General features: G+C 48.7%; 1 protein-coding gene across 1 annotated transcript in view; it reads left to right on the top strand.

Moving 5' to 3' along the window:
- The first annotated feature begins 1,431 nt into the window (after positions 1-1,431).
- The window catches only part of PTPN3 (protein tyrosine phosphatase, non-receptor type 3), a 118,187-nt gene continuing 93,059 nt past the window's right edge, over positions 1,432-26,559 (top strand). Inside the window, exon 1 of the mRNA XM_012802312.2 lies at positions 1,432-1,520. The gene's annotated coding sequence lies outside the window, so the exon portion shown is untranslated. The remainder of the gene's footprint in view (positions 1,521-26,559) is intronic.

Here is a 26,559-nt window from a genome sequence, read left to right as displayed (position 1 = left end):
GGTGCTGCCGGGGCCTCCATGTGTCCCGGGCCGACCGACCCCCTGGCCCTCGGGCACCCAGGTACGGACCGGAGGGCTCCAGTCCTCTGTCCATCCTTGGTTTACAAATTCATTCATCAAATAGTTTTTGAGTACCTACTGTGTGTCAAGCGCTGTTGTAGGGGCTGGGTCACTGCGGTACAGACACAGAGAGACACAGCTTCAGAGCTGACATTCCGGACGGAAATACTAGAAGTAGGCAATCGGAGAAAAGCCACAGTTCCCCATCCCCTCCGATTCTCTGTCCTTCCGTGCCATTCTAAGCTTTCATCTTTGCATTGGCTGTTCCCTCTGCCAGGAAGGCTCTTCTCCATTTATCTGCGTGGTTGAAATATCACCTTCACAGGGTCACCCGATCTGACCACCGGATCAGACCGCCCCGTCAGCTCAAGGGCCCAAGGTGACCGCTTCATTGAAAATTCTCTGCGTAACTCCGCTCCTAGGGATCCCAAACCTGCTCTTTTCCCCTGGCATAACTTACCACTTTCTACTGTATTACATAGTTGTGCTAATTTGGTATTTATGTATTGACTGTCTCTCTCTCCACACAAACACACTCCAAAGGACAGGATTTTTGTCTGTTCGCCACGTATAAAGAAACGGAATAGGTGCTCAGTAAGTATTTCTCGAATGGATAAATAATGATAAATGCTATGAACAAAGTAAAGTACAAGGAGAGTGGCCAGGAGCAGAGCGCTAACGTAGGAAGGTGATCAGAGAAGGACCCTCCGAGAAGGGGACACTTGTGCTAGGAGAATGCGCCAGCCGTGAAAAAACCTGGACAAGGACGTTCCACACAAAGGGAAAGGCAAGCGCAAATGTCCTGAGGCTGATTGACTTCTGAGCGGTTGATGGTCTGAAAGGTGTTCACGGAGCTGCAGGGAGAGAGGTGTGAGATGAGCTGGAAGAGGAAGTGGGGAGAACATTGCTGGTAGGGAACCCCGTAAGCCTTGGAACAGGGATTAACCCGGGACGCTCGCTAGTGCAAAAGGACGAGCGCTGGACTGAGGTTCAGCACAACCCCAGCTCAACCACCAACCCATCGCGCAAAACTCCTATTAATTGGAAGACTCGTTGAGCGCCGACAGGTTGTCTTTCTTAGGCAAGAAAGACACGGCACACTCTGAGGTCGTGGCACACAGTAGGTGTCTAGGAAACAGTTACCGAAGGAATGCTTGCGTGCTTGCGCGAGGGAACTCAGGGCTTGCCCGGAGCTCCGCAGGAGAGGCCGGTGGCCCAGGGGACGCGTCGGGGCGCGCCTGCCTGAGGCGGGGGCGGGAGCGGGAGCGCCCAGCAGGCCTGCCCAGGGAGCCCGCCCCCCGCCCGGCGCGCGGGCCCGTCGTGGCCAGCCCGGCCGGCGGGAGCCGCCCGCGGGCGGCACTGGGCATGCTCAGACGGCGGCCAGGTCGCGCCGCGAGCGAGCTTCCGCGCCGCCCGCACGCGCGACTTACCTGGGCGCTCCGCGCCCCCGGATGCTGCAGGTACTGGCGGTGCGACCCCAGTGGGCCGGGGACAGGGCGCGGGGCGACCGGGGGCGAGGGTTACTCTCGGCGCTACCCCGCCCCCACCAGTCCGCCGGACGCGCGGGCAGGCTGGCGGGCGCGGTGGCCCTGGGGTCCCTGCACCACGTCGGGGCGGTGAGGGGGCGCCCCGCCGCGCTCACCTGGCGGGGCCGGGGCGGGAGGGCGCTGGCCGTGCCGGGTGGGGTTCGGCCCGGGCAGGCGGCCGGGACGCCGCAGCGGCGGCGGCGGAGCGTGGGCGTGCGCTCCGGACGGCCAGGGCCGGGCGCGACCGGCGGAGCCCGTGCAGCCGGCGCCCCCGGGGGGCCCCGCGCCGCCGCGGCGCCCCTGGCTCCCGGCGCCGAGGGGGCGCACAGCCCGCGGGGAACAAGCCGAGCGAGGCGGCCAGATCCCAGCTCCCAGGGCGAATCCGCCTCTCGGCTTTCAAAGATGGCATTTCCTGGGCCTGGCACGAACTCCAGAGCCAATAAATCCTCCCCGTTTTGCGGGCGATATGGAATGATTTATCAGGTACCTGCGGTGAGACAGCTGCCGTGGGGGAGTGTACGTGAGAGCGCCCAGCCCCCCGGAAATTCCCATTTTTCAGCCACCTAAACTTACTGAGAAGTTGCGGTTGCCTTAAAAATTCATGGAAGTTAAGACAACTTGACACCCGGGTTTTCTGAGGTGGTGGAAAGAGCTTGCGATTGGAAACTGGAGACCTCTGTTCAAGGTGTGCACCCCTTGGCCAGCTGGTGACCTTGGGCGAATTGTTTAACCTCTCTGATCCTCAGTTTCCTCTCCTGCAAACAGCCGGTAATAATGCCCACCTCGCTGGGTTGTTGAGTGGATTAAGTGGGATAAATTATGTGGAGGTGTTTGGCACCGTGCCCGGCACAAAGCAAGCAAGCAGTTGGCGTGATGTGAATTTAATTCGTTTAGAGACCCTCGTGGCTCCCATTTCACCAGGAAATTAGAATTAGGAAAGCATCTTTGGGGCCTAGTGGCGGAGTGACAGACCCTGTCTCTGCCCAGGAGAACTTCTGCTGAAGTCAAGGGCTTTGGAAAAACAATTTAGCCGATTTGTAATCAGAGAGCATCTTCTTTAAAAGCAGTTTTATACATTCAGAAACTCCAGAAGTTGGCAGTTTGGCTTCACTTACAAAAGAGCTGTTTTGCAAGATGATCCATCTTGCAAATGTTTAAGCAGATGATTTGAGAAATTAAAACCTGGTTGGGAAAATTTCTATTCTAAAAAGCTCCCAACCTCAACTTTAAGTGATTATTTTGTTTTGTTTTTTAATATTACTTTATGACCTTTCTATATCCCGCCCCCCTTTTTTATTGTTGGGGAATAATTGAGGGTACAAAGAACCAGGTTATGCTGCTTGCATTTGTTAGGTCTTGTAATTGTGTCTGGCCCCCAAGAGGTATGTCACACACCTTGATCCCTCACCCCCCTTCCTCGGTCCCTCTCTCTGCTCCTCCTTTCCCCCACCTCCCATTTCCCCAGTCCCTGCAAGGTACTAGCATCAATTGTCCTTATATCAGAATTGAGTACATTGGATTCTTGCTTCTCCATTCTTGTGATGCTTTACTAAAAAGAATATTCCACCTCCATCCAGGTTAATAAAAAAGATGTAAAGTCACCATCTTTTTGTGACTGAATAGTATTCCATGGTATACATATACCACAGCTTGTTAATCCATTCCTGGATTGGTGGGCATTTAGGTTGTTTCCACAGTTTGGCAATTGTGAATTGAGCTGCAATAAACAGTCTAGTGCAAATGTCCTTATGATTCTATGAAAACACCACACTGTACCCCCAAAGTGCATCAATGTACACAGTTACCATTCAATAAAAAAAAAAAATAAAAAAATAATGTCCTTATGATAAGATGATTTTTTTTTTCTTCTGGGTAGATGCCCCAGTAATGAGATTGCAGGATCAAATGGGAGGTCTAGCTTGAGTTCTTTGAGGATTCCCGGTACTTCCTTCCAAAAAGGTTGTATTAGTTTGCAGTCCTACCTGCCAGCAGTGTAAAGGTGTTCCCTTCTCTCCACATCCACGCCAACATCTGCAGTTTTGAGATTTTGTGATGTGTGGACCATTCTCACTGGGGTTAGGTGATATCTTTGGGTTGCTTTGATTTGCATTTCTCTGATTATTAGGGACAATGAGCATTTTTTCACATGTTTGTTAACCATTTGTCTGTCTTCTTTAGAAGGTTCTATTCATCTCACTTGCCCATTGATAAAAGGGATTATTGGCTCTTTTTTTGAGTTCTCTGCAGAGTCTAGTTATTAAACTTCTGTCTGATTTACAATATGCAAATATCTTTTCCCATTCTGAAGATTGACTGTTTGCTCTGGTTGTTGTCTCCTTAGCTGTACAGAAGCTTTTCAGTTTAATTAAGTGCCATTTGTTTATTCTTATTATTGTTGCAGTTGCCACTGGTATCTTCTTCATAAAGTCCTTCCCCAGGCCGATACCTTCAAGTGTTTTCCCCACACTTTCTTCCAGGATTTTTATTGTTTTACGCCTTAGATTTAGATCTTTCATCCATCTTAAATCTATTTTAGTGAGTGGAGAAAGTTGCGGGTCCAATTTTGGTCTTTTACACATGGTTATCCAGTTCTCCCAGCACCATTTATTGAATGGGGTTTCTTTCCCCCAGTGTATATTTTTATCTGATTTATCAGTGAGTGATTATTTTGATCATGGTTTCTCAACCTCACACTGTGAACATTAGGGGAATTCTTTGTTGTGGCGGCTGTCCTGTCCACTGTGGGATGTATTCTTGGTCTCAGTTGATTCCAGCAGCATTCCCTGTCCCCTCCATACCTGCCAACCTCCAGACGTTGTCATATATCCCCTAGGACGCAACCCCCCCGCCCCCGAACCACTGATTTAGATAATCCTTGCTTTCTATCCTTAGCCTGAGTTGTTTAAGAATTTCAACTTGTGTTTTGTGGTAACTAACCTTTCCATAACCTTGTAGAACTGCACAGGGTACAGGCATCATGTATCATTTCATTTCATTTTTACAACTCCTCTTTGAGGCTGGTGTTACTCCCATTTTACAGATGAGGAAATCAAGGCTCTGCACAGCCAATTACACAGTATATGGTTTGGGATGTAACCCATGTCTTCTGTTTCTGAGGACGTGGGGTTTTTTCCTGCATTAGGCTGCCCTTTGTTGTACAGAGACTTTGAAATAGATGGCTTTCCTGATGATTAAATCAAGATGTAAAGCATATTGGAAGCTGGAAACCTTTCTGTGATTGACTAGTTGAAAATTAACAACAGTAAGCTATTATCTGACAGAGTAGGCCATTCTAGTTAAATATTCTAGTTTATAGCAAGCTCCCATAAATCCCATGTATAGTTAATGGAATACCAATTTGCAGAGAATTAGAGTAGAATAAAACGTGCCTATAATACTCGATATTGATCCTATGTTGTCTCTGGTGATTTGCCATCTCCTAAAAAGGATTCGTATATGCAAATTAGACATTAGCTGGGGAATGTAAAAGGTCAAGTTACTGGAGGCATATCCAAGTAGCTGAGGCATTCCATTAAGCACTTACTCGACTGCTTCTATATGGGGATGTGGAGTAGGCCAGTGGACCCCAGTGAATCCAGGAAACCTGGATGAACTTACCTGCATGGAAGGGCAGGTCATGGCCGGGCCAGACACATCATAGGTCCTCAGGGACAGCTTGAGACAGGGGAAAAGAACCCAAGTTACCACGGAGGCAGATTCATGCCCACTCACATCTTTGAGCTCTCATTTTGTCTTCTGTCATATAGAAGGTATTCTGGTAGCATTTAATGTTCTCATTCAGGTTTCAGGAAGGCAAGGTCAGGGACAAAATCTTGTCCCTGAAGGAAGTTGTGGTTCCAAAATGGTAATTGTCCACAGGAGGTTGAGGCCAGCTCCTGGATGGTTGACTGTGAACTGGAAAGTTTTGCATACATTGTTTAATTACAGCCTTGTTGCCAAACCCCACCCCCTGCAGATGAGGAAACTGAGCTAGCAGAGGTAAAGTGGGACTGGGAGGAAGAGGTGACTAATTGTGACCTTCTGAACTCCAGGTCCAGGCACATGGAATACTGTTTTCTAGGACAGATATAAACTACTAGAGGTTGGAGGGAGCAAGAAGATATGGCACTCTACCTCCCCTTAACCCTGGGTCATAGTTGGGAGGGGACCAGCAATTTGTTGTCCCTTCATCTTTCCCCAGGAAAGCAAAACTTCCTTTCACCAGACAGTGAGTTCCTGGAAAGCAGGGCAGTCCCTCTTTATCTCTTCCCAGGGTCTGTTGTAGAGGTTGGAATGCCAAAGGCACTCAGCGCATACCCTGCCTGGATGGTCTGGTGGGGATGGGTTAGCCTTCCCCCCAAATCAGCTCTTCTTACCAACTCCCATAGAAACAGAATGGGACTGTGTCAATGTCCACACTCTTGGCTGGCTCCAGGCAACCTCAGGCTCTGATCTTACAGGGGTATCTTTTTTCTTCTGACTGAAAAGTACTTAGTAGGCCTCTGGCTGAAATCTGATCTAGCTGTGGGTTCTAAGACTCAGAGATCTTGCATCTACAGATCATCTGCTCGTGTGTACACCTGAAGCCTCTTGCCTTCAGGTTAACTTGTTAATCCAGGACCAGCTGTGAACACAGATTTAACAGCCAATTTGGGCATTTATTGAGTCTCTACTATGTATCAGGCGGTAGGACTACAGAGATGCAAGCTGAATCTGTGCCTTGAAAGGATTCATAGCGCAATTGGGAAGACAATGACATTTATCATGTGTTCATCCATCCATCCATCTGATAACCACTTTAAAAGAGGATTAATCCAGATGCAGGAGACACAAGGGGAGGCAGCTATCATCCTGATGAACATCAGAAAACACCATGGGGAATAGTTGACATTTGAATTTATTCTTGATGGTAGAAAAGATGGCATTCAGAGCCGCCAGAACAGCAAGAGCGAAGGTGCAAAGACATGAGACCTTGTGGATTGAGGATGTGGTGACAACTCCTGAAGTTCAGCCTCTTGACTTCCACTAATGTAGGACCTACTTCCTCTAGTTAGGGCACTCTGCTCCCCCGACTCCCACCTACAAGGACAGGCCTCACCCAGCCCAAGTGGAAGTGCTGATTCTCCTTGTTTTCCCCTGGGTGGGCGCAAAGGCTCTGGCTTGTCCTTGAGATGGGAGCAACTTCTGCCAGGGACCTCTGGTTTTAGTTATGAAACACTGATTCAGTACTTGTTGGCTGCCATGAACTGTTCTGAGTGCTTTCCGAATACTAATTTATTCATTTAATCCTCACAGCAACCCTCTGGCCATGCTGCCTCCCTGGGTCCCAGTCACTTAGTAGGTAGGTATGGGCAGAACTTATCTCCCAGAGTGTGTCCATTTGTGGGAAGCGTTCTCATCATGGTGCAGCTTCCCCAGGCTTTTACGTGGATGTGCTGGGAAGGCATGGTGCAGCTTCCCCATGCCTTTACGTGGATGTGCTGGGAAGCATCCCGGTCCGAACTTTGGGATGGAGTGCTGACGGCCACTCATTTTTCTCCCTGACCTTGTTTCCTTCAGGGCAGCAGGAGTCTGCTGACTACGTTTTCTGAACCAAAGATTGAGATCTGTAGTCTGAAAAAAAAAAAAAGCCTGTGCTGCTGCTGTGTGCAAGAGGAGGCCCTGGGTGGTGCTTGGATACTGAGAGAGTGGAATTTTTGAGACATTTTAATGTTCTATGTGGAAAGTTAGGACAGAGGATTTGAAATCGGGATGGTCCTGGAAAAATTCAGGTCCCATGATTTACTGTTAGGATACATATGCTTTTAGGAAATGTTTAAGCCGTGTGTAGTTTTTGGAGTGAACTTTCTGTACCGAGCTGCTTGGAGCTCTGGTAGGAAACAAATCGGTGCTTTTTAGCCTCAGAATATTGCTAATTCCAATCAGCCCCAGGACCAGCAACAAAAATAATTTTATGGTTGGGGGTTACCGCAACATAAGGAACTGTATTAAAGGGTCAGGGCGTTAGGAATGTTGAGAATCACTGCTTTAAGTCAACTGTTCTAAATGAGCTAATGACTGAAAAGTCCTCTAAGACAGAAGTAGGTACCGAAAAGGATTCCCAAAGCTTTGTGGTCAGACCTCTGGCCCTCCAGATACTGAATGCTGAAGGTCGCCACAGGGAAGTGAGGGCCCCCTCCACAGATGGGATGCCTGCAGGGATGTTCCAAGAGGCAGCCTCCAGGACCTTGATGGGACAGTGGCCAGCTGGTTGCAGTGTTGATGAGAGGCACTTGACTTGGGAGTAGGGGATAGCGACCTGGCTTCTGCATGTTGCTGCCCCTCAGCTGAATCAGCCTCAAGGGCAAGACCACAGTCTCTGACAGGGAGACAGCGACCGGCTCCACCAACCATCTTTTGACTGCTAACCACTGGAGAGGGTGTGGTGGCCACCTGAGCCCAGGCCTACCGGCTTTGCTGCTCCCAGATTCTTCCCCTGGTTATCGAATGTAGGCATGGTTGGCCTAGAAAATGAAGGTGTCAGGGAGCAGAAGAAAAATCATGCACGATGCTGCCCCTGGAGCTAGCTGTCCCCACTGCCACCATGGCCCTGGACTCCACATGTCCTCTTCCCCTTCCATGGAGTTCTCTGCTCCACTGCCCAGGGGCTCAACCAAGCGCTTCCTGCTGCTCTCAGAATCAAGACAAGACTAACCTGGGTGGCCCAGTGTTTGTGTTTGGCGCTGTGCTCTTCCCCAAATGACCTTACTCTGCTCCTTCCTGCTGTGGGGGCTTCCAGGGCCTGGAACCTTCTCCCCCTCCCTCTTCCCTCCCCCCTGGGCACCCTGGGCTTCAGCTACTCAATTGCAGATGGCTTCCTTCCCCTTCCTGATTTGGGTTAAACTGTCGCTGTAAATGTTCCTGCCCCCAGATCTCTCTCCTTTACAGCACTTTTCATAGTGACAGTTTTGTGGTTAATTAGTGTAATTATTTGTATTAGTAGCTGTCTCACAGCTACACTGTAAGCTCTGTGAAGACAGGGTCTTTTTTTTTTTCCACCTTTCTCTAAGGTGCATTTTTTTCTGTTAACTTTTTATTTTGACCTAATTCAGCCTTGCAGGAAAATTGCAAGAACAGAACAAAGAACTCGCAGGTACTCTTCACTCAGACTCCCCAGGTAGCTCTGTGAGTTGACCACCCAAGGGACTGTAACGAACTGTCAACTTACAGAGGTGGTCATCATGAGGACCAGGCCTCCTGTGCTGATATGCACGTGTGGTGCATGTCTGGTCTGTGAGATTAGGTCAACTTAAAGAGGTGGTCAGTGTAGGGAGGTGGTCAATTGCAGAGGTTCTGCTGTATTACCATTTTATTATATTTATTTTATCTTTCTTTGTCTTATATTTTTTTCTGAACCATTTGAAGATCATTATTATAGACTCATCCTTTCCCCGAAAAATTTATTTCCTAAAAGCAGTGACATTCTCTGACACGCTACAATACAAATTTTGGAATCGATACATTAATATTGATACAGCACTATAATCTGTAGACCTTAAGTTTTGCCAGCTGTCTCAGTAGTGTGCTTTTTGAAGCAAAGAAAACCTTGGATCATACCCTGCATACAGTTGCTGTGTCTCTTTAGTCTCTTTTAAACTAGAATGGTTCCCCAGCCTGCCTTTGTCCTGAGTGCTCTTGACATTTTAGCGGAAAACCCCTCAGTTTGGGTTTTAACCCCCCATTGTGTGCCCCAGAGCCAGGCACAGTTTCTGCACCATCAGATGCACTCAGCAAATATTTGTTGAACAAGGAGAAGGTGAGATGGAAGGAGAAAAGTCAGCAGGTTTTCTGGTTTCCTCTCTTACCAAACCTTTCCCTGCTGAGAGATATTGTTATTTAATTGCAATCCTGCTGTACATAGGTTTGAATCCTGCTATTTTTATAGCAAAGCTTTACCCAAAAAAAGGCTCTTCTTCATAAAATAGTAAGCCTGCTGTCCCTGTAGGTATACAAGTAGATGCTGGATGATGGCTTAGTAAGGATGTTGGAGAGGCAGTGGAACATTTGATGAGGGGTGAGACTTGCCCTGGGGGCCCCTCACTGCCGTCTCTAACTGCAGCTCTGATTTCACAGGCCTAGGGGCCCAAGGATAAGGTGACTAGAATTTATCGTCCAATCCAGAACATTTTGCAAATGAAAAGGGATGCTATTAATAACTGCATCTGGCTGGGTGTTGGTGGCTCATGCCTGTAATCCTACCACTCTGGGAGACCGAAGCAGGAGGATTGCTTGACCTCAGGACCAGCCTGAGCAAGAGTGAGACCTCGCCTCTACTGAAAATAGAAAAAATTAGCTGGGTTTGGTGGTGCATGCTGTAGTCCCAGCTACTCGGGAGGCTGAGGAAGGAGGATGACTGGAGCCCGGGAGTTTGAGGTTATTGATGACACCACTGCACTCTAAGCCAGGTGACAGAACAAGACTGTCTCAAAAAAGAAAAAAAATATTTCTGAGCCACAGGCCTCTGTGGTTGCCCCTCCCATCCTATGTCCTCCCTCAGCTTTGCTCCTGCCACGCTGGCCTTTTTCAGCCCCAGCCTTCCCATGCTCCTCTCTACCACAGGGACCAGCAGAGCCTGGGACCTAATTTACATACCCAGGCTGGATGGACGAGCAGGAACAGGTTTATGATGGGTGCACAGGGGGACAGAATGCCAGCTGTGCTTCCCACTGAACAATTTCTAACGGAACGTAGGGCCAGGGTCTGTGAGCAAGTATAGCAGGAGGCCAGCGTCCACCCAGACCTTATCTTCTCTCTTCCTCTAGTGCTCACACTTCCATCTCTCCCTCCTGCAGCCATGTCCACGTCCCTCTTCCAGCTCTGCTTCTTACAGAGATCATGCCCTTTGGCAGAGACAGGGAAGCAGGTGGCATTGGAGACCCAGGCACAGGAGGATGGGCATTGGATGGCCAGTAGGTGCAGACAGGGACTTGGATGCAGAGAACCCAGGCATGAGACCAGCGTCTAGGGATTCTGGTAACAAGGTCACTACGGGGCCATTTATCAGGAAGCCTAGATTCATCATATCAAGTGGCCCAGAAGCTCCGGTCAGGGGGTCAGGCTCTGGGATCCATATATCCTGGTTCTTCAGCACATTTTCTGCCCAGAAGAAAACATAAGTCTTGCCTTCCTGGATTAAGAAGTATTATAGGATGAAAATGTGAAGATCTGGAGCTATTTTCTGGGAGCCTCCCAGTTAAGTGGACTTCAAGAACATTGTCCAGTGTGATAGTGTTTTTATAACTCCAGGCATCAATAGCGTTAATGGAAAAAACAGTGCAGGAGAGTTCTAGTTCTTAGAATACAAGGTACTAATATTGCTGAGCATTGGAAAGGTTTTCTGGTTAACTGCTATTTCTCAATTTTCCTCCATGCACAGCTACATAAAAGCATTTAATTTGGGGGTCACTTTTTACAGGGCAAAGTGTGGCACACAGTGTCAGAACTGGAAAAACCTTTGCCAGCCCCCTCTTTCTGTAGAGGCCCTGGAAGGAATGTGGCACACATGAGGGCATACAGCTGTGGCAGAGCGGAGACTGACACCCACATCTTTTGCTTTCCAGCCCCCAGATCTTAGGTATGTTGTTTATATCTTGTCCAAAGCAGGTTATTAATTGGGCTGTGTATTTCTATTATTTTGTTGATACCCTTTGGCATTTCTCTGACCACACTAATAAGTCATACTGGCATTAAAGCCGTTACGCATTTCGTGCTGTATATGAAATTGCCAGGCCATTTTTTTGTTTGTTTTTCACAAACAATGAGGATGTGAACCTTCCATTGAATGTCTACTATTCTGTAGTGGTGTTTCTCAAACTTTACCACTTCAGAATCATCTGGAGGGGCCGGTTAAAACACAGGCTGTGGGGGCCCTACCCCCAGAGTTTATGATTCTGTTGGTCTGAATAGACCTTCTGGTAAAGCTGGAAATTTTGCATTTCTGACATGCTCTGGGGTGATGCCAGGGTTGCAGACCCCAGGGAGCACCCTTTGAGGACCACTGGCCCAGGCTTAGTGATAGTTAAAAATAAGAATTTTGTGTTTGCAGCCAGAGGAACCCTCCCTGTTCTTTACGCTTTCTACACCTGACCCTCTGCCCTCTCCAAGTCTTCTGCCTGCGGTCCCCACCTCTCCAGGTGACCCCACCACCTCCACCTATTGCCCTGGGGTGCGCCAGGCCATCTGTGGGCACCTCGTCACCTTTACCCTTTCATCTGTAATTTTGGCCTCCTCCCCCTTCTTCTTTCCTTCAGTCAGGGAGAATTGAGTGCCCTAGCTCAGGGTTGCCTCTCTGTTCACCTCTTGTCACCTTCTCAGAGCAGGCCTTACCTGCAGGTCACCACCTGCTTTCTCCCTTCCTGTTCACTACCAACCCCCCTGGAGGAACATCCATTATAACCGAGAGACATTGCTGTCACCTCTCTTGATGCAGGCATACCATTCACTTCCAGGAGTTTGGGTTTTCTTTTTTTTGAGACAGAGTCTCAGTTTGTCGCCCTTGGTAGAGTGCCGTGGTGTCACAGCTCACAGCAACCTCCAGCTCTTGGGCTTAGGTGAATCTCTTGCCTCAGCCTCCCAAGTAGCTGGAACTACAGGTGCCCGCCACAACACCCGGCTATTTTTTGTTGCAGTTTGGCTGGGACCAGGTTTGAACCCACCACCCTCGATATATGGGGCTGGTGCCCTACTCACTGAGCCACAGGTGCCACCCAGAATTTCTTTCCTTTTAAAATACTATCCCATCGTATGTTGCTAATACATTTTATTTGTCTGTTCATCTGCTGATGGACGCTTGGGTTGCTTTGGGGCTATTGTAAATAATGCTGCTGTGAGTACAGATGTGCAGAAAGACATAATTTTGGTCAAAGGGAACTTGGGACCCCACATAGGCTGTTTAGGTGTTTACAGAGCAGTCCAGCTGAAGCCTGGACTGCCAGTGGGCCAGTGCTGTGATGGCCGGGGCAGATTCTCACAAGTCCGCCCGTTCACTCTCTGTCGGTGGCCCTGTGGGAGTCCCTCTTCCCCCAGAGTCTCTGTGATGCTCCACGCCTGCTACCCAGCCCACCTGGCTCCTTCTCTGCTGTCTGTTCCCTCTTTCCTCTGCTCTTACTTTCCTGCAGGCCTTCTTGGGTAAACTTAGCTAAACCCACTCCCGAGGGTTTGTGGGGCTGTGTCCCCAGCTGGGTCACTCAAGGCATTTCCTGTCCTGTATGTGTCATAACTGCACATCTCCACCACAGGGTCCCCCAGGTCCCTCCTCTGCATCCCCAAACCAGAGCTTGTCACCCTCTGTCTTAAAAATGCACACTCCATGCATGACACAGTCTGTAGCTTAGAAACCCAAGGCCACTCTTCACTCATCCCCACACCTGCACTGGACAATTCTGCCCTTCATGCCTGAGAAACCCTCCTCTGGCCCACTCCTGTCTCTCCCTCCAAACCGGGCTAGTTCACACACTTCTCCTATTTGCCTTCACTTGCTGTTGCCAGTGGGCCCTTCACCCTCTCACCTCCTCCACACTGCTACCAGAGCGTGTTCCTTAAAAAGCACGTGAGGTCACGCCATGCCCTGTGACTTTATACAGCCCAGCTCTGTCTGGCCTTGCTTTTCCCCAACCCTGCAAACTGCAGGCTACAAGCCAGACTTCCTGAGCGTGAGTGTTAGATGCCGGGGCACAGTCAGGGTGTGCGCTGGGCCCTGCATCTTGTGTTTGCAGCAAGCTCCCAGGCAACACAGTATGAGAATTCCTGAGTCTTGTGTCATTATTTGTGTTTGTTTTAGAGGTGGATTGTCACTCCATTGCCCCAGCTGGACGTGAACTCCTGGGCTCTAGGCTCTCGCCTAGCCTCTCGTAGCTGGGACTACAGGTGTGCGCCACCGGGCCTGGATACTGTGTTGTCATTGTTCTATGTATGTATGTTTTCTGTTTTATGTAAAGCTAATCTTAAATATTTTTAGTCATAAAGGCAGAGTCATTGTCACACTGATTATTTGCTGTTGAAAATTTTCAAAGACCAAGAATGGCTTCAGTTTTCTTAAGAGCTGCTAGTAGGTCCAGGCGCAGATGGATGAGGATCAGGGTGAGTCATGAGGTTTTCCCTGTAAAGGGGCTCCCTCCCTTCTCAGGGCCCAGTGTGTGTGGTGGTGGGATCTTCTCATCACATTGGTAGGAGAAGAGGGACGAGATGAAGGTGGAAACTGGTGATTCAAGGTGGGAGGATGGCATGGAAAGGGAGTTTTTCTGGGAAAGGTGCCTCCTCTCACAGGAGAGGAAGGTGAGTATCTGGCAGCTGGATCCTTTTTTGTTTGTCTGTTTGTTTGTCTTGAGACAGAGTTTCACTGTTGCCCTGGGTAGAGTGCAGTGGCATCATCTTAGCTTGACTGCAACCTCAAACTCCTTGGTTTAAGGAGTTTCCTGCTTCAGCCTCGCCAGTAGCTGGGACTGCAGACACTCTCCACAATGCCCAGCTAATTTTTCTATTTTGAGTAGAGATGGGGTCTTGCTCTTGTTCAGGCTGGTGTCAATCTCCTGACCTCAAGCAATCCATCCGCCTCGGCCTCCCAGAGTGCTAGTATTACAGGCGTGAGCCATTGTGCTGGCCTGGCAGCTGGCCTCTTGATAAGGCCCTGCCATTGCAGAACCAACTGGAAGAAGCTGCTGGGGGTTGCCCCTGAGCTGGGCCTTGGCCTAGTCCTGGAGGAAAGGTCTCCGAGGGCTGAGGGGTGTGGGAGGACCAATGGCAGAAGGTGGAGCCCCAGATACCTGGACAAGTCTGACCACACTGGCCCCATCAGGAGGGTTAGAGAAGCAAGTCCATGTGCTGACCAGTGAGGTTCGTGGGGGTGAGAGGACAGGATGGGTCTCACAAGGGTGCTGCTGACTTGGACCAGCCTGCTTCAAAAAGTTCCTTATCCTCCCATCACCTCTGAGCCCGAGTCCGCCACTGCCTGCCTCTCCCACACATTCTCCATTCCGTTCCCCCTCACTTCTGGGTCCCAGCCGAATGTCTGGTCCTCGCCTCAGGTGCACATGTCCTCCCTTCCCCGATGTGGCTCTGCAGGACTCGGGGTTCCTCTCAGTGCGAGCTCTGTGGCCTGGGAGTGTCCTGTCTCAGTGCCCTCATCTCCACACTGGAATCACAGTGCTGTCTGCACCTCACAAGGCCGTGCGAAGAGTCCGTGACCACACAGTGGCACATGCTCATTACCCAGCCAACACTGGTTCAGCAAGCTGGACAGAAGGGCTGCTGTGTGACATCTGTCCACAGCTTGAGCTGGCGGTCTCAGAGGTGGAGAGAGCTGTGGTTTGTGTGTTGCTGTCTGGGGCAGGGTGAGGCTGGCGGTCCCACCTACAGGTGGACGTGAAAGTCCGTGGAGCTGGGAGCTGGATGCTCTGGGGGTTGGTGTCAGTTCATTGTGCAGATGTTGAAGGCATCAAAGGATGGCAGCTGGCAACAGAGTGAAAAGGAGAAAGCTGAAGACCTGGGGGAAGTAGGGATCAGGATGAGAGCTGAGCCTCTTACACTGTAGGGTGTGTGCAGGGTGACTTGGGCTGTGCAGGTCCGGAGTGGGGCCTGAGACACTGCATTGCTGAAAAGCACCTGCTGTCAGTGACGCCCAAGCTGGGGGGTCTGGAGGCCACACTGAGTGGCGCTGGCCTGGAGCACGATTTATGGTGGGGAGCCCTGTGGAGAAGAGGGCATATATAGAAAAACAAAATATGCACAGCTACAAGTATACCCAGCTTTCTGCTTGGCGGCTTAGAGAGGCCTTGGAGGGGCAGGTGTACACAGGTGTCTGAGTCTGTCATGTTAGGTTGGATCAGATTGTAGGTGATGACAGCTTGGTGCAGTAGGAGCCGCAGGGAGCTTTTGGATATGTGTAGGGTGATTTGATCTTATTGTTTGTGAGCTCATCCTTCAAGGATGAGCCTTCACAGTTCGAGTCCCCTTAGAATAGCGTTCTCAACCTGTGGGTCTTGACCCACAGGAACTGCATTGAAGGGCCGCGGCATTAGGAGGGTTGAGAACCACTGCCTTAGAAGGAGACTGGTTCTGCCTGCAGCTGAGCCGAGGTCACCCAGCACAGTACCAGAGCAGCCAGCAGCACCCTGAAAGGTGTGACTCCTGCATCCCTCCCTGGCTAGCCTGTGGAGTCCCCAGAGAGCTGGGGCCTGAGACATCCTCTTCCCGCCAAACCCCCGCACCTACATCAGAGCCAGCATTAGAGAGAGGGATGAACGCCAAGTTTCTCAAGGAAGAGTGTGTGGGGTGCCATGTGTGGAGGACAGCCAGAGAGCCAGACAGCCGGAGAGCCCATCTGGGGGGCCTCAGGTGAAAATGCCAGAAACATGGTTGAACAGGGACAGTGGGGGTGGGGAGCATCAGTGCTGGGGGGTTGGATGAGTATCAGCATTGAGAGTTGGGCAGCGAGCTCTCTGAAGGGGTAGAGCAGTGGTTCTCAACCTTCCTCATGCCACGCAGCCCTTTAATGCAGTTCCTTTGGGTCGTGACCTACAGGTTGAGAACCGCTGGAGCAAAGGGTCCTACAGGGACTGGCACTTTCAGCTAGGAAGCCCTTGTGTTGATTGGGAGCCAAGGGCAAGCCTTTTCTTCCACTGCCTTGAGGAAAGGACATGTACCCAGATTTTCAGACTGAGGATCAGGAATTTTCTCCCTGTGTACTAGGGCACTGGCAGCAGCCCTTCCTAAGGCTAAGCGCAGGCAGCAGCTTGGGCTGCAAGGCCAGGTGGTGTCCAAGGCACCCTCACAGGTGCTGGACACCCCAGAGTGGCCCCTGGGGCAGGCTCAGCTGCATTTTCCTGAGGAGGAAATGGACTCAGAGAGGTTCAGTAAGTTGTCCAAAGCTGCAAAGCCAAGAAGAGGAGGAGGCAGCCCAGCTGTGGACTGGGGGAGAGTGACTGTGGGTGTAGGTCAAAGGCAGCACCGTGTAGGATTGGGAGGGCTGTGGGACAGGTGCTGGGTGGCCCCAGGAAGAGTATGTATGGTTTAGGGATGCAGAAACAGGACAGGAGGTAGCAGAGGGTCAAAGGAATTAGGTTTAAACACCAATAAAGTATCCAATGACAGCATTTTTTAAAAAGTTCTAACAGTTTGATTTTCTTCTAACCTATTACTTGTTCATTATAGAAAATTTAGGAAATATAGAAAAGTTAAAAGAATAGAAAAACTAGCACATTTTCATTATCTTTCAAATCCTTTTGTTATTTTAATTATTTGTTGTCATCCTGTAGATACAACTTTAACCTTTTTTACTTAATAGTCTAATCATTTTTCTTACCACTGTGATGTTTTTCACAGACATCCGTGGCAATTTTGTGGCTTTACTCCACTGGCCCTTTGACATTAGCAGTTAGCTTTATTATTTGCAATTTTCAGTGTTGCAAATGGGAGGAAAATCTTTGCAATTGAAACTTTTTCTCACGTCTGAATGTATCCTTACAGGTTCCTAGAAATGGAACCACTCAGCCAGACCTGATATGCTGTGTTAGCGCTGATACAAGCCTTCTAAAGTGCAGGTGTGAGCCCTGTGTGCATTAGTTGTTCATTCATTCATTCATTTGTGCACATCTCATGCATTTCTTAAGTGCCTTTGGGTAGAGACTCTGTTTCCTATGGCCAGGTCAGCAGAGGAGCAGCTGCCAGCATCTTAGGCTTGACCAGTAGTAGTGGGAGCGTTTGACTACACTCAATTCCCTGGGCCTCCCTATCCTGGTCACAGGCCCAGAAGCCCAGGACAGCCTGGGAGTCCAGAAGTACACTTGGGTGCCTCTGTGGCTGCAGGGTCCAGGGAGTACTTGACTGTGAATTGGAGCTGCCTGCCTCCCCCCTGTGACGCTGAGTGATATGATGCATTCTGAGTATGGTATTCCCCTCTGTGTCCATATATTCATGCATTCCACAGGCACTTACCAAGGAGCGCCGTTCTGGGTGCTAGGGAGACGGCAGTCCACTGATAAAGTACCTGCCTTTAAGGAACTTATATTCTGGGGGAGAGCAGATAGGGAGGTGGGGATTGAGAGGAAACAGGCAGCAAGTGTTTAATATGTCTGATGGCAATAAATGCTAAGGGAAGTGATCAGGGAAGGCCTCATTGATAAAATTTGACAGGTGCATGCAGGAAGTGAGGAAGAGAGCCAGGTGCATATCTGAGGGAAGGGTGTCCCAAGCAGAGGGAACAACTGAGATTGGAACAAGCTTGCACAACCTGGGAATAGGCAGGGGGAGTGGTATGGCCAAGCAGAGAGAGGGTGATGAGGGTGGGTGTTTGATGATGGCCACGCAATAGCCAGAGGCAGATCATTCCTAGAGCAGAACCTCTAGGACCCAGGGTTCTTCTCCCACCCTCACCCTGCCTCCTTTGGAAGTTTTGGAACCAGTGGGCCACCTCTCCTATTTGAAGCAATTCAGGCTAAGTTTGTATCTGAGTGATCTCTGAGATTTGTGCTTGGTGTGGCCAGGCTTTGGGAAGTCACTGCCTCACTCCACCCTTGGGTTTCCTCATCTGCACAACAAGGGACTTGAACCAGACGACTTTGACGAGCTTGTTGGGCTTTCCAGGGCCAAGACTCTCTGCTGTGCCAGTTCAATCTTTGGCCATTAGTTACACACTAACTAATAGCAGTGTGTAAATAACATTGTTGACACCTGTTGAGTACTTAGTATGCTTAACCTGGTCAGATTTACCTATATTTTTTTTTTCTTTCAAGAGTATCCCAGATAGCTGTGAGTGGTCTTACAGCAGTCAAAAAAAGCAGGTGGAGAGATGGAGCGTGCTCCCAGTGGTTTATCCACCCAACCATCCACCTGTCCTTCCATCCACTCATTCCGCAGTGACTTACTGAGCACTTACTGGGTGCCAGGCACTGGGCCGGCTACCTGACCCATAGTGGTGATCTTATTTAAAGGTCCAGACCTAGTCTTTGTGCGCAGGGATAGTAGCTCTGCCGAAATATCATGCTGGGGAGGCACTCAGAAAGGCCAGAGCAGTTACTACCCCTCACCATCTCTAAAAATTAACTCAAAAATGGTCCAGTGGCCTTAAACATAGAAGTTATAGTTATACAGCTCTTCAGAAAAAACATAGGGGTAAATCTCGATGACCTTGGATTCTGGGATATAACACCAAAAGCAAGAGCAACAAGAGCAAAACAGACTTTTGTGCATCAGAGGACATTATCAAGAAAATAAACAGACAACCTATAAAATAGGAGAAAATATTTTCAGATCTTATATCTGATAAAGGTTTAATATTCAGAATATAAGAATTCCTAGGCTCGGCACCTGTGGCTCAAGCGGCTACGGCGCCAGCCACACACACCTGAGCTGGCAGGTTCGAATCTAGTTTGAGCCCACCAAACAACAATGACGGCTGCAGCTGAAAAATAGCCAGGTGTTGTGGCAGGCGCTTGTAGTCCCAGCTACTTGGGAGGTGGAGGCAGGAGATTCACTTGAGCCCAGGAGTTGGAGGTTGCTGTGGGCTATGATGCCACGGCACTCTACCCAGGATGACAGCTTGAGGCTCTGTCTCAAGAAAAAAAAAAAAAAGAATTCCTAATAAGTCAGCAACCCAAATTAAGACAAACCCAGTTAAAAAATAGGCAGAGAACCTGAGTGAGGTGGCTCATGCCTATGATCCTAGCACTTTAGGAGACCAAGGTGTGGTTTCCTGAGATTAAGAGTTCAAGACTGGCCTGAGCAAGAGCAAAAAAATTAGAAAAATGAACCTGGCATAGTGGCCTACACCACTGGTCCCAGCTACTCAGGAGGATGACTTGAGCCCAGGAGTTTGAGGTTACAGAGAGCCATGAGTATGTCACTGCCTTCATGCCTGGACAACAAAGTGAGACACTGACTCTGAAAAAAAGGCAGAGGACTTGAATAGACACTTCTCTAAAGATGTGCAGATGGCCAGTGAGCACATGAAAAGATGCTCAGCAGCATTAGTCAGTGTGGAAATGCAAATCCAAGCCCTGCAGACACCTGCCCGCCTAGTGGGATGGCTGTCCTCAAAAAAAGGAAAACAAGTATTAGCAGGGATGTGGAGAGGGAGGGTCCCTCTCCTGTTGCTGGTGGGGATGTAAAATGGCCCAGCCTCAGTAGTAAACAGTCTGCGGTTCCTCCGACAGCTAAACACAGCACTGCCAGATGACCCAGGTATCTACATCTGAAAGAAGGGAGAGCAGGGCCTCAGCTAGAGGCATCCATCCATCGCAGCACTGTTCACAGTAGTCACAGGCTGAAACAACCCAAACTGACAAAGAATTGGTAAAATAAAATGGCATATTATTCAGTCATAAAAAGCAAGTTTTGATACATGTAAAAACATGGATATACCTCACAAACATGCCAAGTAAGCCAGACACAAATATTACATGATTCCACTTATGAGAAGTACCTAGACTGGGCAAATTCACAGAGACAGAAGATAGATTAAAGGTGGCCAGGGTGGGGGTGGGGCAAATAGGGGGGTTATTGCTTATTGGGTACAGAGTTTCTGTCCAGGGTAATGACAAACTTCTGAAAATAGCGATGATGGGCGCACAACATTGTAAGCATAATTAATGCCACTCAGTACCCTTAAAACTGGTTGAAACAGCAAACTTTATGCTCTGTGTATTTTACCACAATAACAACCACCAAAGGACCAGCACAGGTGATGGGATGTCTGAAGGAGCAAGGCTTTGTCAAGGGCCGTTCGGGGTGGATTCTACTCTTAGAGACACACAGGGTAACCTTGTAGAGGAAGCCTGGTCCCCTCTTGTGATGTGAGTGAGGAAGATGATGAGTGTAGAGCGTCTCTCCTGGGTCACAGGGGGTGACCAGGTCCCTTCCCAGTGTAAAAGCTTGTTCTGCCTGGTAGAAGAGTCGGGAAACAGTAGACTTGGTGATTTTGCTCAAGTCATCATCAGTTTCCTGCTCATCGGCTTTGCCATTTTCCTCTGGGAGATGGTCTAGCCCCTTGCCCTCATCTTGTTCTTTGGGGTCTTTGCCCTAAAGCAGGGCTCATCTGGGCCCTACCTGTCCTGGTCACATGCTCCTGCTTCCTTCTCTGGGTTTACTGTGAGTTCTTTTTGAAATCTGAGCTCTACTAATTAGAAGTCATCCGAGCACCCAGCCATGGTCAAGTACACCCACTTGGTGGAATACTGTAAAGCCATAACAGAAAAGGTCAATGAAGTGTTCAAAATATCTGGACAAATGTTGGATAGTGATTATGAGAAAAAAAGAGTGGAATATATGATTATATAGACAGCATGAGTTCAACTTTAAAAAAAAAAAAACCTCCAAACCAGACCATCAGCAGGCTTGCTGTTTTGTTCAACGTTGAGCAGGTCAGAGCTCGAAGCTGGCCCTTTGTAGTCGCTGGTCTGCCAGCCTCCCTCTCCTTTTTTTTTTTTTCTGAGACAGAGTCTCACTTTGTCACCCACCGTAGGGTACTGTGGCATCATAGCTCACAGCAACCTCTAGCTCTTGAGAGGTTGCCACTCAGCAATTCTCTTGCCTTATCCTCCCGAGTAGCTGAGACTACAGGCACCCACTACAACATCTGGCTTTTTTTAGAGGCAGGGTCTCTCTGTGGCTCATACTGGTCTCGAATCTGTGAGCTCAGGCAGTCCACCCGCCTCAGCCTCCCAGGTGCTGGGATTACAGGCATGAGCCACCGCACCTGGCCGCAGCCTCCCTCTCCTTCCCCCAGGGTCAGTTCTCTTCAGGTGTGCAGAGCCACCTGCGTTTTCTCAGCTGTCTGGGTAGATTCTTCACTGCCTGAGGACCTCTCCTAGCAGGTAGAAAACTTTAAACCCTTGCGGCTATCCTGGGTCCTCCTGAAGACCCAACCCTCCCTCCCTCCCTCCCCCATTTCAGTTACCCAAGACTGCCCCATCAGATGCTTGGCTTAAAGCAGGTGCGTGTGCCCCCAGAGGTGACTCAGAGAGTCTGATTGAGCTCTGGCTTATTGAGAAGCCCAGCTTCCCAGGGGGCCTGGCAATTCTGAGATCCCCCGAGGTGGGTGCAGTTGAGGGGAGACTGGCCACTCACTCAGGTCCTCCCTGAAAGCAGAGCAGCTAGACACCATTTAGGAGAGGCCCCAGGGCCTGGCCTCAGGAAATGAGGTGGCCCACTCCTGCCCTCTCCCTGCTAATAATTAACCTGGGCAAGGCTGCCTGTGGCTGGAAGGCCCTTTAGATGCCATGTGACAGGCAGTCCACCCCAGGCCTTTTACAGAAGTGGGAGGAAGTTATTCACTACATTTCTGCAAGGTGACGGGCCACATTTGTAACATTTCTGAAATCTGCTGTGACCCTCACAGTCCCAGTGTACTTTGACTGTACTGTTTCTTTAAAATAATTTTTCTGAAACACCTGTTCTATCAATAGTGTCATCTTAGAGCAGAGGGAATGTGGTAATAAATACCCAAATCATTACTCAAGTTTCCAATGCTGCAGAATTAATTAGGGGGAAAGAAGATTTTCTGGACCATTTCCCTTGTAAGAGGAAATTTACTCACACGTGAGCCTCAGGGAGTGTATATAAAGATTATCTCAAAAGGGTAAGAACATACCTTTAGTCAGTAAATTACAGACAGTAGTGATTAAGTGTAGGCCCTCCTATGTGTGTCACGCCCAGTGACACACCTGTAATTCACCTCCCTTCCGGGCACGTGGGCCACTGGACTCAGAGTGGGGTAGTGTGTGATGTACCCACCCGAGCTTGGGATTGTCACCCCACTTGGAGCCTTTGTAACCTGTTCCGGGTTTATTCTACCAATGTGTAAAATGGGAAACAGCAGTGCTGCCCACCAGGCCCAGTCAAAACCAATGGAGTGGGGAATAAAGAGTGCAAAAGTATTTGGGAAACTCTGACCCCCTGTGTCACAGGAAGCCTGAGAGTGGGAATGGGAATGACCCAGGTGCTCAGGCCCAGGAGGGGTGGAGAGGGCTGAGCACATAGGAGACACTTCTGGGCTCGTGTCCAGTAGGTGCCTGTGCTGGGCCGGGCCCCCCACTGTGTTAGGTATGAGATCGCCACTCCTCAGAGTTATTTACAGACTTGGATCCTGAGACAGAAAGTTTATTGGTCCAGGGTCATGTCAGACTGAGAGAGGCAGAGCAGACGCTAGAACCCGGGTCTAACTTTGCTCCTTCAAGCCTCCAGTCCACCCTGCCACCTGGAGCCCCCAAGCAAAGATGTCCCTGGTCCATGTCACTGACCCCTCCTTGAAATCAAGAAATTTATCTCTGTATTCCTCTCTCTCGGCACATGGAAGACCTCAGTACAAATAAATGGAACCACAGCAATAAGATATTAGTTTCCCCTTTTAAAGACCTGAAATTATTTTAATTTTCTTAGTGACCATTAGATGGTCCTTTCCTATGTTTTTATTTTAAGGTGTACAGCATCATGTTTTGATGGACATCTCATAGAATTATTCCTAAATACTGTTCTTATTTGCGTTTTGCTGTGCCTTTCATAAGTTCTTTTTTAAGTTTCCTTTCTTTAATTTTCTGACCCCATTTTATCAAGGCACAAAACCCTGGCAATTTGAATAAGCTGCATGAAAATACATTTTGTCTTTGTTTCTAGAGGTACACTGGCAACCAGCAGGGTTACGGTACCTAATATAACCTGAGATGGGCCCTCAGATTACAGCTTCACAGGCAGAGGATTTTAAAGCTGGAAAAAGCCTTACAGGGCTCTAAGTTGGGAAGCCACGCCGAAGAAAAGTGAGGTGGTGACTTCCCAAGTCACCTTGCTGATGAATGACAGATAGGGTGACGCTTGGGGTGGGGGGTGGGTGGAGGATATTTTTCTATGTTTCCTTGAGATAAGGTTATGACGGGGGATACTGGTGGTGAAGATCGGGTTTCTCTGGCCCGGCCGCCACTGGCTTCGGATTCTTTGGCAGGAACAGAGCCTGGCAGGATGGTCCGGTAGTGAGATTCCAGCCTCTTGGCTGGGACGCACTGCTGCGATTAGCACATCTGAAACCTTTCAAAGTGACTTTATCTGTTTTCTTTTCTGAAGGCTTATGCTGCTTTTGGCTGTAAAGGGGTGGGGGCTGGAGCCTGAGATAGAAATATCGTGGACTGACACCCAAATGGGCATGTCTGTGCCTGAGGGCAAATATTAGCACAGTGTTTTTGTAAAGTTTATGCAACTTGATTCATATCCCTGTAAAGAAATCTTATTCCATCCTGATTTCCAGTCTGCTTGGGGCCTAGTAGAAGAACTATTGGAAGGGAAAATGAGAAGAGGTTGGTAGCGTAATTTTAGGAAGAAACAGCTAAATATAAAACATATTCCATTGTCTTTTTTGAGTTTTACATACAACTTTTTGTTCATATGCTTTTTATCTCCTATTTCATGGTTTGATGGGCCATTTTAGTTTTCTCCAAGAATGAGATATTCATTTAGGATTATTTCCCATGAGAAATCCATTTAAGGATTTCAAACAGTGCCTTATTGAGTCTTACATACAGAAATTTAACCTCCATATGTTGAAACAGAAGTTGTGGTAGAATCTCAGGCCTGGAAGCCCAAAGTTCATCTGTTCCACCCTCTCCTGTGCCAGTCGGCCCTCTGCAGCCTTCTTGCCAGGGTCTCATCCAGCTTCTCTGCTTGATTACCTCTAGTGACAGGGAACTCCCTATCGTACAAGGCAGTCTCTTCTGTATTTGTGCAATCTTGACTATTTAAAAGCTTTATATTCTGTTGAAGAGAAATTTGTTTATTTTGTCATCTACCCATCAGACCCTTGGGACCCCCCCCCAAAAAAATCAGTCTAATGATCGTAGCTGGTTTCCAGTTAATTTGCATAGGTATTATTGCCAGTGCTTAAAACAACCTTACAAAGCAGGAAAATCCCCGCCTCTTTATTGATAAGAAAACTGATTCTCAGGGAGAGTAATCGGTCTCTCTAAGGTTAATCTCTCAGCTAAATAAGCAATTGAATTTGGGATCCAGCCGGGATCCAGCCCACCCAACTGCCTGATTCTGATGCTGGTGAATGTCCTACAGCTTCATGCTGTATCCTAATTCCTCTCTGGTAGAACAACCCCTTGTGTTTTGAAGAAACTAATCATACCCTTGTCGAGATTTCTTTAAGATTTCAGTTATTGCTCAGACACACCTGCTCAGTCAGTTTCAGGGGTTCCTAAGTGGGCTTGCATTTTCCTCTCCCAGCCATTGCACACGTGGTTTGCAGCACCTGGAATGCTGCTGCTTCCCCCAGGCCAGTTTCCCTGCGTCTTGCAAGATTCCCTGACACCTTTGCCAATTGTCCCTGCCTCCCACCCCACCTGGTAGGGTCACGAGCCCCCTCATTCTCCACTAGCTCCTTGGGCCTTCATCTCCCCCTTGAACTTGACAGTCAAGGCCTCTGCCTCTTCTCCACCCCCACCCCACTTCCTGTTCTGGTGAAGGGAAGGTACAGATTTGTAAATGGTCCGGAACTCCTCTACCATGGTAATCACAAAGGAGGCAAAAGTCATTCTCAACAAAATCCGAGAGTCCTGGTGCAGGTTGTTAGGGGACACCTTGTCTGGTGGTAAGTCCTGATACCTGGCATCTGTCTTTTTTATCTCCCTAAGGGAGGTTTGTTTGGCTTTTAATGTTTCTGGGCTCACTGAGGTGGCATATAATGTGGAAAGTTTACCAATCCCCTTTCAGTGACCGAACAGCCCTTCTCAATTGCTGCCCATGCCATGCAAGCCACTCAGAGCTTGTACTACGTGTGCTGAGGTGCCACCCTGGGAGAGCCGAGTCCTGTGACATTTGGGAGTGTGCTGTTAAGCACTGCAACATGACGACATTCTCTTAAGCCATTAAAAAAAGAAAATCTTTAAATCTCATTTTAAAAACCTCATGAAAGCAGTGCGGCAAGTCAGGAGAGTGGTCACCAGTGGGGGGGGAAGAAGTTTCTGCCAGGCTCCTGGAGAGCTGTCTACTTAAGATTTGTACCTTTTTCTGTATGTGATACTTGAAGAAAAAAGCAAAAGAGACTCGATATCCTCAGCCTGAGTTTTCTGCAGGCTAAGGGAGCAAACTTTGTGCCTAAGTTAGCTAGCTTCTCCTTACACCCAGGAAAAAGCAGCTCCCGGCTCTGAAGAGGTCGGTTTCTCTTTATAGCTCATTACCTCTTCCCCAGAACTGCCCGCGGCGCCCACAACATTCTTTATCTTGCTCTTCTGAGATCTTAAAACTACTTCTTATCCTCCCGGTATCAAGTATAACTTTTTTATTTTGTTACTTTTCTAAGTGTCATGGTGTCCAGCCTGTAAATAAAACCTATAAATAAACCCCAACTCCATAATAAGAAAACTATTTGACATTTTGAAGTTGTATGAGAAGGGCACTAATTATGGGCCTCAGTTTGAATACAGCTAATCCTACAAATTACTCCACCCTGGCTTCCCAGGGGCTTCCCTCGGAGAGCCCCTCCCTGAACAAATTACAGGGTCTGTGGAACAAGTGATTTGATCCCAAAATTGTATGTCTGGAGTAGTAGGATTGACAATTTCAAGATAATTCGACCGAGTTACTGAGTTGTGTCATTAAAGTGACTTAATAGGAGCATTTCCTCCCCTGTGACAGAGAAAAATGGGAAGTCTTGAGGGTTAAACACTATTGTAGCCGCATTTTTTAATAAATAAAGACATCAGGGGTGTGCCTGCGGCTCAAAGAGTAGGGTACTGGCCCCATATGCCAGAAGTGGTGGGTTCAAACCCTGCCCTGGCCAAGAAAAAAAGACATCAAATATTTTTACAAATACATAGTAAAAAAAAGGTTTTGTGCACCCATACTTGCATTGTCATCTTGGATTACTTATATTTATTGGTAGGCTTTAGGCTTTGAGAATGTTAATGAGGGCGGCACCTGTGGCTGAAAGGAATGGGGGCCTGGCCCCATATGCCGG

The sequence above is a fragment of the Otolemur garnettii genome, unplaced genomic scaffold, assembly GCF_000181295.1.
Source record: "Otolemur garnettii isolate 467f Iridium unplaced genomic scaffold, OtoGar3 scaffold00014, whole genome shotgun sequence".
Taxonomy (NCBI): domain Eukaryota; kingdom Metazoa; phylum Chordata; class Mammalia; order Primates; family Galagidae; genus Otolemur; species Otolemur garnettii.
The sequence above is the reverse complement of the archived record's forward strand: the minus strand, read 5'-3'. Positions and strand labels throughout refer to the sequence as shown.